The 10,349-nt window shown below is 43.9% G+C and overlaps 1 long non-coding RNA gene across 1 annotated transcript; it reads right to left on the bottom strand.

Moving 5' to 3' along the window:
* Positions 1-1,282: 1,282 nt before the first annotated feature.
* Positions 1,283-4,760, bottom strand: LOC136009332 (uncharacterized). Its single transcript, XR_010610502.1, has 2 exons — positions 4,309-4,760; positions 1,283-1,666 (listed from the first exon to the last, which is right to left on the bottom strand). It is a non-coding gene; the product is annotated as an uncharacterized LOC136009332 (long non-coding RNA).
* Positions 4,761-10,349: the final 5,589 nt, after the last annotated feature.

A 10,349-nucleotide genomic window follows, 5' to 3' on the forward strand; every position in this document is an offset into this window, starting at 1 on the left:
TAAATTTGGCAGGAGGAAAAAGCTTTTTGTAGATATGAAGTTTGACAGTACTTGTAAAAATAGCTAGCCATCTACAAAGGAAAAGCCATTAATACATGCCCTGAAGCACAGCAGTGTAGGAGCAGATTCTGTGTGGACACAGAGTGCCCCTGTGGAGGCTGATGTGATGACCCAGCCATACCTTCACTAGTGGCTCATGTGGCAGTGAACTTTGTCTCTTGTGTGAATTTTCTTGGATACCAGAAGGTGTGAGCACAGGGGAACAAGGTGAGAATTCAAACATTTTGAGAAACCTGAGATAGCGATCACATTAATCCTGGTGATAAAATAAAAGAAAAGGTACTACAGTTGGGCAGGAGTCATTGAGCACTGTCACTGTGCAGGAGAGAATCAGAGGACATCTGGGGATTGCAAGTCCAACCATGCTGCAACAACATACCAAGGCTAGGAAGCAATGGAAGAGGCTGCATGGATGATTGTGGAGCTGTCTCAGCCACAGTTCTTCAGGTTAGGCAGTTCATTTTTAGGTGTGATTTTCCCCGGTTTTGAATCAGGACCTACGGTAGCTGCCCTCTTGTGGTCTTCTGCTGCCTTATGGCTACAAGCATGATGTTTCCTGTGGTTAAATCGTAATGTCTGATGCCTGAGAAAGAGGTCAGTTTTGGCATTGTGGTCCCAGAGTGATGCATGTGAAGAGACAATCAAAAATGAAATGTAAGTAAATAGGGTCTATTACTGCTAATTTGATGAGTGCAAAGAACTGAGTGATTAAATGACTAGGTACCAAAATTTTTAATGAAGCAAGAATTATTCACAAGTTACTAAATGTGGAAACACTGGATATGCAGCCTGATTTGTATAAATGGCTGTCCTGGGTTCAGCAGTAGCAGTCATTTTTCTCCTTCTTAGTAGCTAGTGCAGTGCTATGTTTTCATTTTTAGGCCTGGGAACAGTGCTGATAACGCCGATGTTTTCAGTTGCTGCTCAAATGTTTGGTCTGGCCAAGGACTTTCGGAGCCTCATGCTCTGCCAGGGAGGAGGGGAAGCTGGGAGGAAGCAGAAACAGGACACCTGACCCAAACTAGCCAAAGAGGTATTCCATACCACAGCACGTCATGCCCAGGATGTAACGGGGAGTTACCCGGAAGGGCAGGGACTGCAGGGCTGGACGAGGTATTGGTTGGTGCTCGGCTGGGGGGAGTGGGGTGAGTTAGTGGTCGGTTGGTGTTGAGGTGTTGGATTCTGTCGCGGTACGCGGGAATCAGACACTGCACTCATGGAGTTATCGTGAATGTTCCGTTTATTAATCACAAGCTCGCTGCTTATATACGTTATTGATTAGGTGTGGTTATACATGATTGGTTCCTCTCGCTGTCCACGCGCAGAGTTCTTCCCCGGCACAAATAAGGCATTGTGTAAGCTCTATATTTTGCAGCTACACCGTGCACCCCCCCCACCATCCTCCTTCTCATGCACTTATCACTTAGTGGCCTTGGCTGTGATTGGTCATAGTATGTTGCTGTTTGCCGGTGTCCTTCATTTCCTCATTATCTGGCGTGAGAGGTTTGCACCATCTTCTACACAGATGTCTTGTTTCAGCTCGTTGATGGGAGCATGACCTTTTGACCTTTTTCGACAAGCCAATCCTCCACAATTCCCCCTTTTTCTTTATAAAGGGATAAGGACTGAGTCAGGAGTCGTTGTAAACAAGCAGAACAACATTGCAAAGCATAACAAAGTAACAAAACCCCTATAATTATGAGACCTATAACAGCGAAGCAGCTTGTAAAGCAAACGTATATGCAGCTCTATGAAGTGAAACTTCTAAAATCAGCTAAATATTTCTGAAGCGCTATAAGCAGGTTACATAAAAGATAATTTGACAGACTATACAAAAGGTCTTTGTTTCAGCTAACTCTGGCGAAGATGCCTTATAGACTGACAACCACCACAATACAATTCTACTGTAGGGTCACACTGATGACAAAAACTACAGAGTTATCGAAGCACTTGTTGTATCACCAATCTCAGTTGTACCACTATATGCCTGTGGCCATGGACCGGATCTAGGAGGGCGACCATGCTCAATGAAAGCTCTGTGTTGACTAAGGAGTTAAGTTCTTCTATTAGTGGCTGTAGCGCTCGGCGCAAGCAACGCTCCTCCCGGGTCTGCGAGTCAGGGTCCATACACTAGCTCGGAGACGCCATCACTGGAGCTTCTGCAACAGCCGGTCTTAGTCACTTGGATGGTACCCACAAGGGTCCTGCAGGAGCAGAAACACAGGCGGAACCACGGCCCAGATATATTACTTCTGCCGGTTCCTGCCACAGATCTGTATTAGGATCTCGATAGTACGCCTTAAAAGAAGGCTTTATCTTCTGTTTGTACAAAGTGCTTAATAACCGCTGGAGTTTGTTCATCACCAAAGATGCATAAATAATTTAGCGTAATTTCACCCATATAATCAGCATTGATGACACCTGGAACAATGAATAGTCCTTTCAACGCAGATGATGATCTCCCCAGTAGCAAGGCTAGTCTCATAGATTCTTTTAACAATTCTGGACCTAGCTGGACTTGAGCCTCCTTAGTGGAGAACTGTCCAGTTCCCATCAGGTGTTGTAATTGCACCCCAATCAGGGGATCTCCCTGGCCTCGCTGAACTGCAACTGCCTCTTGACAGGTTTTCTGCCAATACATGTTCCATAACAACAACTGCGAAGGGGTGAGGATTAATTTCACAATACTTTTAATATAACAGCAAATTTGTTCCCCAAATATATGACAACATCTGCCTAGTGGGTTCAAACTGAATGCCTGTAGAAATAACAGTTTGCCTTAACTGAGATAGCAATTTCCAATTTAAGGGAGACATTTCAGCATTTACTGCCTGACCTTGAGCGTTAATCTGGTACTTAACAGGAAAGGCGAGAATCTTTTCCTGCAACAATCAAAATCATTGTTTGACAGAGCCTCTCTCTGAATAGATTTCCAATCTATCACCTGGATTCGCATTTGTCTACCTGTGCTCTGCAACTTTACCTTCCTTTCTTCTCCCCCCCCCTTTCTTTTTTTTTTTTTTTTTTTTTTTTTTTTTCAAAAGTTGTTCGCCCTGCTTTGCACGGCTACAAACAGCAGCCTGCTTGGCAGCAGCTACAGCTGCCTGCCTGCTTCAGCAGCAACCATAAATACCTGTCAGCAACCACACTTTTGCATTAACCCTTTCTTGCCTGAAATGTTAAACCACTACCTGTTAAAAACTTTTACATGAACACGATAACAAAAAAAAAAATACATAGAACACCATCTGCTCTCATCACACACACACACACATACGTATGCATATGGGATCCCACAAGCACATTTCACACAACTACAATATTTGAAACACAAAATCCAGACAATCATTACTCACACTACACAGTCCCATGTACAAAACGTGGCATAAGGACTCTGTGAAGACTATCAGGAAACCAGCTCCAACAAGCATCATCCCAGTGTGAGGTGGCAGGCTCAGCCCTAGCGAGCGTCCCCGCAGAGGCTCTGCCTCCCCCACATCGCATGAGGCTTGGGCTTTTATACTGATCAAAATGCACACTCATTCTGACACAGGTGGCCAGTCTATGTCAGAAGAAGAGGCCAGCAATATCTGTAAAGGTTTCCAAGCATCAATAGAATCATAGACATATTTGCTAACTTCTAGTACATGAGTATCACAGACAGACTGTATCAAATGAGTTGTATATGGGACCCCAAGTCCACGGACCACCACAGTCCACCACAGTCCTCTCGATACCCCTGATAAGGGCATACGAGAGACCTTCCCACCACGGGTCTTGATCCAGCACATACATCACAGGGAAAGCACACAATGCATCTGCATCCCCCACCCATCTCGCTTCTCCCTTTACAGCTGTCCATTTATCATGAGGATCTGGGGGATATAAATTAGGCTTCTTTTCCGGCTCCATGTTAAAAGGATCATCCAGGTCAGCATCAGAATTAACAGGCGTCAGAACTTCAGGAGCAGCAACAGCAGCCTGATGAGCACGCACAGGTTCCTTCTTGGGGTCAATAGAGCTCGGGTCAAAAAGACTGTCTTCATCTCTGTCCTCAGTCTCTCTTCCCCACTGTATCAGCTTTGTAAGCAGCTTTTCCGCTACAGCTTCTCCTCTCTTAGAGAGAATAGCATGGAGCAATCGCTCGGCTGCAGCAAACTCTGCCTCCATCGGCATTGTCCCTTTTGACCCGGGCATGGTCCCTCGCGAGGTCCTACAGCAATCCGTATCCGCAAAGATCAGCCTTACCTCCCGGAGGAGTTTCGCGGCTCCGCTCTTCAACACCGTTGTGTCTCTAGGGCGAGTCTTCAGGTCCCTGTTCGGGCGCCAGATGTCGCGGTACGCGGGAATCAGACACTGCACTCATGGAGTTATCGTGAATGTTCCGTTTATTAATCACAAGCTCGCTGCTTATATACGTTATTGATTAGGTGTGGTTATACATGATTGGTTCCTCTCGCTGTCCACGCGCAGAGTTCTTCCCCGGCACAAATAAGGCATTGTGTAAGCTCTATATTTTGCAGCTACACCGTGCACCCCCCCCACCATCCTCCTTCTCATGCACTTATCACTTAGTGGCCTTGGCTGTGATTGGTCATAGTATGTTGCTGTTTGCCGGTGTCCTTCATTTCCTCATTATCTGGCGTGAGAGGTTTGCACCATCTTCTACACAGATGTCTTGTTTCAGCTCGTTGATGGGAGCATGACCTTTTGACCTTTTTCGACAAGCCAATCCTCCACAGGATTCTTTCTTCTTGTTACTTCCTTTATCATTGTTATCATTGGTGGTAGCAGTAGTGATCTGTGTTATACCTTAGTTACTAAACTGTTCTTATCTCAACCCGTGGGAGTTGCATTCTTTTCGATTCTCCTCTCCGTCCCTCCAGGAGCAGGGGAAGGGCAAGAAGGAGTGGGGGGGAGTGAGTGAACGAGGTTTGTGGTTGGGTTTAAACCACGACAGTTCTTTTCCTTGGTCAGACTAAACATTACTGAGCAGCAACTAAAACCATTGGTGTTATCAGCTCTCTTCCCAGGCCAAAAAATAAAAACATAGCACTGCACTAGCTACTAAGAAGGAGAAAAATGACTGCTACTGCTGAACCCAGGACAATGGCTTATATCCTGATTAAAACCACTTTCTTGTATATTATCCTTTAGCTTTCAGACAGCTACCTGGGAAACACTGAATGCAGTTTTGGCAGGTTGCATTGACATAACATGCAGCTTTGGTAAGGGATGTTCATGCTCCATGTGTCACAGAATCACAGAACGGTTTGGGTTGGAAGGCACCTTAAAGATCACCTGGTTTCAACACGCCTGCACGAGCAGAGGCACCTTCCACTAGATCAGGTTGCTCAAAGCCCCATCAACCTGGCCTTGAACACTGCCATGTCGGCAGCCACAGCTTCTCTGAGCAACCTGCTACTTGGGATGGAAGCTCCCCCATTGCCTCCAGCCTCCAGCCCATGGCAGCAGGGCTGAAACACAGTGCAGGTGAGTCAACCAGCATGGTTTAAACATCCTGGTTTTGGCAGTCCTTGTAGGTTTTCAAGACCCAGCTGGACAAAGCCCTCAGCAACCAGTTCTTACCTCAGAGCTGTGAGCAGGAGGTTGGGGGGAGACCTCCTGAGCTCTCTTCCAGCCCAAATGGTCCTGTGAGCCTGTGACCAAGTGCTGGGCTGCTCTGCAAGTACCTCCAGGCTGCCTGATCACATCATCTGCATTCCCTATCTTCCTTTGCCCTATTCTTTCCTTTTTCCTTTTTTGGTCATTTTTTTAGCTGCCATTTTACATCCCTTTCTCTACCTTCCCCTATCTCTGCCCAAAGCCTGCCCTAATCCCTTTCTCCTCATTGCTCCTAGTTTTGCTGCATCCCACCTCAATCTCACTGTTTGTGATACCCTCAGCCTTGAAGCGCATTACTAAAATGGATCCCCAGGCCTTGTTGGCCTTGTGAGCTACAATGCACCCAAACTGCCCCTCAGTGTCAGCTGTCGTGTTGGGCCCTTGCCCACACCCCTTCCCTTAGTGCCCTGTGAAGTGCAGCTGTCCCTTCCTGCACTCCCACTATAGCTTTTGTCAGTTTCTCCCACTGTTATCTGTCAGCTCCAGTGATTTCTCCATGTCCTGCTGAGATGTATTTGGATATATTACCACCCTGCTGAGGCAGACAGCCTCAGTGTGGGCCAAGGCCTAGCTGTCTACCTGCAGCCATGATACATCACCTCATTTCTTCCTTCGGCTTGTTCCCTCAGAGATCTGTCTCACCTCAAGCCCTCATATTCCCTCCTCACACGTTATACTCTTATTATTTAATGTAGTTTTATCCACATAATACTCAGCATGTGTAAAAAGATAAGGCTAACAAGCGTTTAAAGAGCTTCCACTGATTTTTTAATGTATTTTGAAAGGCAGTATTTTCTGCAGACACAGCAAGGGAAGGTGGGAGAAGGAGGGACATATATATAGGAGTGACATATATATAGAAGTTTCCAGATACTATGCACATCCTGTACACTGTGGTCGTTACAGTAAGAAAAAATCCTAGCACCTGAGCCTCAGTGGTCATAAGATACTTAGGCAAGCATGTAACACTCACAGCAAATATATCTTCCAAAGCTGGAAGGGTGCAGAATCTGAAAAATAATCAGCATCACTTTATCAAGACCTAAAAATGACCAAATACATAAACTGGTCTGAGGATTTTAGTTACATTTAAAGAGCAATTCTTCTTCTGCACTTGACAACAAGAATGGTGACTTCTGTGACTACATTTTGCATCCAGTCTGCATATGAAGCCAATTATGCATATTTTAGAAATTAAAATAAATTATTTCTGTCTTTTAGAGCTGTTAGCATCACAATATTGACGTAAAAAGACACATCTGTAATTAGAACTTTTTCATTCCCTCTGATGAGATCACATCTTCAAATGCTAATTTCATAGAATCATAGAATCATAGAATCATAGAACAGTTAGGGTTGGAAAGGGCCTTAAGATTATCCAGTTCCAGCCCCTCTGCCATGGGCAGGGACACCTCACAATAAACCATGTCACCCAAGGCTCCGTCCAACCTGGCCTTGAACAACGCCAGGGATGGAGCACTCACAACTTCCCTGGGCAACCCATTCCAGTGTCTCACCACCCTAACAGGAAAGAATTTCCTCCTTATATCCAATCTAAACTTCCCCTGTTTAATTTTTAACCCATTACCCCTTGTCCTGTCACTACAGTCCCTGATGAAGAGTCCCTCCCCACCATCCCTATAGGCTCCCTTCAGGTACTGGAAGGCTGCTATGAGGTCTCCACGCAGCCTTCTCTTCTCCAGGCTGAACAGCCCCAACTTTCTCAGCCTATCTTCATACAGGAGGTGCTCCAGTCCCCTGATCATCCTCATGGCCCTCCTCTGGACTTTCCAGCAGTTCCATGTCCTTTTTATGTTGAGGACACCAGAACTGCACACAATACTGCAAGTGAGGTCTCACGAGAGCAGAATAGAGGGGCAAGATCACCTCCTTTGATTTTGGATGTATTACCAAAGTGTGTTTCTTCTTGGCTTTACTTGCTATATTGGGATTTTTGTGTAAAAAATACATAATGTAGGCAAGAGCCATAAACCAAGATCTCACAACAAGTTATTGTCTCCTTCAAGTGCACTTAGGACCAGATTTGATGTTATTTGCAATCAGGAAGCCAGTCAAAAACTCTCAAGCCACTTCAGAGTTTTCAGCACAGTTTAACTAGCTTAATTAAGAGTGGGATATAATTGCTGCTGCTGGAACATGGAAAACTTCTCTCTTGTGAACCTTAATTAATGAAGATGAAAAAAGAAAAGAGAAACCCCCCTAATCTGACAGCTCTCTGGCAGGCTTTGCAGGGCTGACTATGCAAGAACTGTTCGACCTTGTAAATCTAGGAGATTCAAAATGCATCTGAAAGGCAGTGTAGTTATACAGCCTCATTCCCACACTTGCTTCAGATTTGTCTGTTCAAACCAAACCTTCATCTTCAGATATATATATAAAGATTAATTTACAAAAATGTTTTTAGAGGTTTTATTTGACTAGATTTTGATAATTTTTTTTTTTTTTTTTTTTACTGAATTGTCACCAAAATGCCTATTTTGTGTCAGTACGTTTCTTTAACTATGTCTACACAATACTGTATGATTTCAGTTTCTTCAAGGCAAGAATTGTTCTCTTATAACCATTTTGCCCTAAGGCATGCAGTAATATTCCTTAAAGCAGGAAAATGAGACCAACTTCTAAGTACTTTTCAGCTTTACATTAACAGCAAGATGGCAAAGCAGTTTTGCTTGGCATGCCGATAACTCCTCCGTCAGTGAATGCAGTGAACAACAAGAACAGACCACTAAAGCTTTAGATAAATACAAGAAGAAAGCTGTTAAATGCATTTCAGTGGATGTTTACATGTTTCAGAGCACTACCAGACAAGGCATACAAACCTGTAAAAATCAGCAGCTACCAGAGATGAGTGGCATGACACTGCATATGTTTTGGAGAAGGGTGAAATGTCCCAGAAGAATTAATCATGATTTATTCAACTTGAGGATAGCATCAAAAATGCTCCTCATCCAAACCCATTCCTTATAAATAAGCTGAGAAATGGGACAGACTCGACTAGGCAGGCAACTATCACTGTTGCCCTTGTGGCAGGCTAGCAGCATACAAAGGAATATGTTTCTATGCCCTGAACTATCAAATCAATCACATAAAAAACCAGTCCAGCAATTCTTTTTCTTTGGGACATAGTCTTCCATTATTTGCAGGTAGCAGACTGCCATCCCGGGCCTTGGTGGGGGACATACCCGAGCAAAATGCTATCAAACTTTCTTTGCAGTATGGCTGTAGTCACGACAGTTCAGTCTCACAAGTGGACCATCTATAAGCTGCTGATCAATATGAGTTAATGGCGATTTTGAGAGACTGTTTTCTTTCAAACCCCAGGGGAATAAAGTCTGTACATGCAGCTGAAATATATTTGAGGTAACAGCAAAGCAAAAACATGGATTTTGCAGCCATAATGAGTTACCCTAAATACTGTGACTTAATTTTCAGAAATAATAAGTATGTCTGTAAACATTTTTACCACATCAGAAGTTAATATCCTCCATTAAACCAAGGCAAACAGAGTGAGCTTGCTGACATTTGCACATGACAGGTTCTGAGACGTCTGTTCCACATGGTCTATGTCCTAGAGAATGTACTGAACAGCACAGCTTTTTATAGTTCCCTTCAAGTTTCTGGGGGAGATCTCTCTTGTGGCCTACAAAAGTACTTATTTTCCAACATTGCTAGGGGCCTTTCCTATAGCAGTTGTTGATCTACCGATTAATTTAAAATACAGAGCATTTTCATGCTAAAAGTTCCCCTTTTCCTGTTCAATATGGATTTAATATTTTCAAGGAGGACCAAAATTAGTATAAGATCATACAGTTTCTGTAGTATCAGATTTTATTCTTTCCTAGAATTTTGTCTTTTGGGAAAAAATATAATTATTTGATGTGTTCCTCTCATGCAAGCTTCTCTCCCAGAAGGTCATACAAGAACTTGTGTTTTGCTAGACCTGTGCTATTTTCTATAAGGCAATGATTTGGCTTCTTTTAACTCGATCATGTTTGAATATGTCCTTTCTGTCATATTTGAAACCTAAAAGCTCAGACACCATGTACCACTGGTCTATAGGCTCATTACTGTACATTTTTTAGTTAAAATAAGAAGGAATGGGACAACCCAGGAAAAGAAAGAAGGAAATTCTGGTGTTGTAGCTGCTTAGCGGTCTAAAATTGAGGTTGGTATGACTAGGTAAGATAGGGGCTGAGCACTCAGTACAGCACTGGGGCACCAGTTGAAGCTGTTTGGGGCTGTGTGTGAAGGATATGAATGAGGGCAGCTTTTGATGTCCAAGTGGGTGGAGCAGTGCTGGAGACAAGATCCTGGTCTAAGTAGTTTGTTGGTGAACTACTTAGAAGAGAAGCTTCTTCTCATGTTTTTCCCTTTCCTTTACTTTGACGGGGAAAAAAATCCACTGTGGTAAGAAGCAGATGAAGTGCACAAAGCCCTGAGCAACACAGTCTGAGCTCAGAGCTGGCCCTGCTGTGAGCAACAAGTTTGACTGAGGTGCCCTGAGCTCCCACCCAGCCAGAATTATCCTGTGATCCCAAACGGCATCTTCTTTTTTCATGTAAAATTATTATTCAGCCATTTATTCAAAGTTGTGGTATGTGATGCAGGATTTTCTAAGTGTAATTTTGGGTGAAAGATACTTC

Source organism: Lathamus discolor, chromosome 2, assembly GCF_037157495.1.
Source record: "Lathamus discolor isolate bLatDis1 chromosome 2, bLatDis1.hap1, whole genome shotgun sequence".
Classification (NCBI taxonomy): Eukaryota; Metazoa; Chordata; class Aves; order Psittaciformes; family Psittacidae; genus Lathamus; species Lathamus discolor.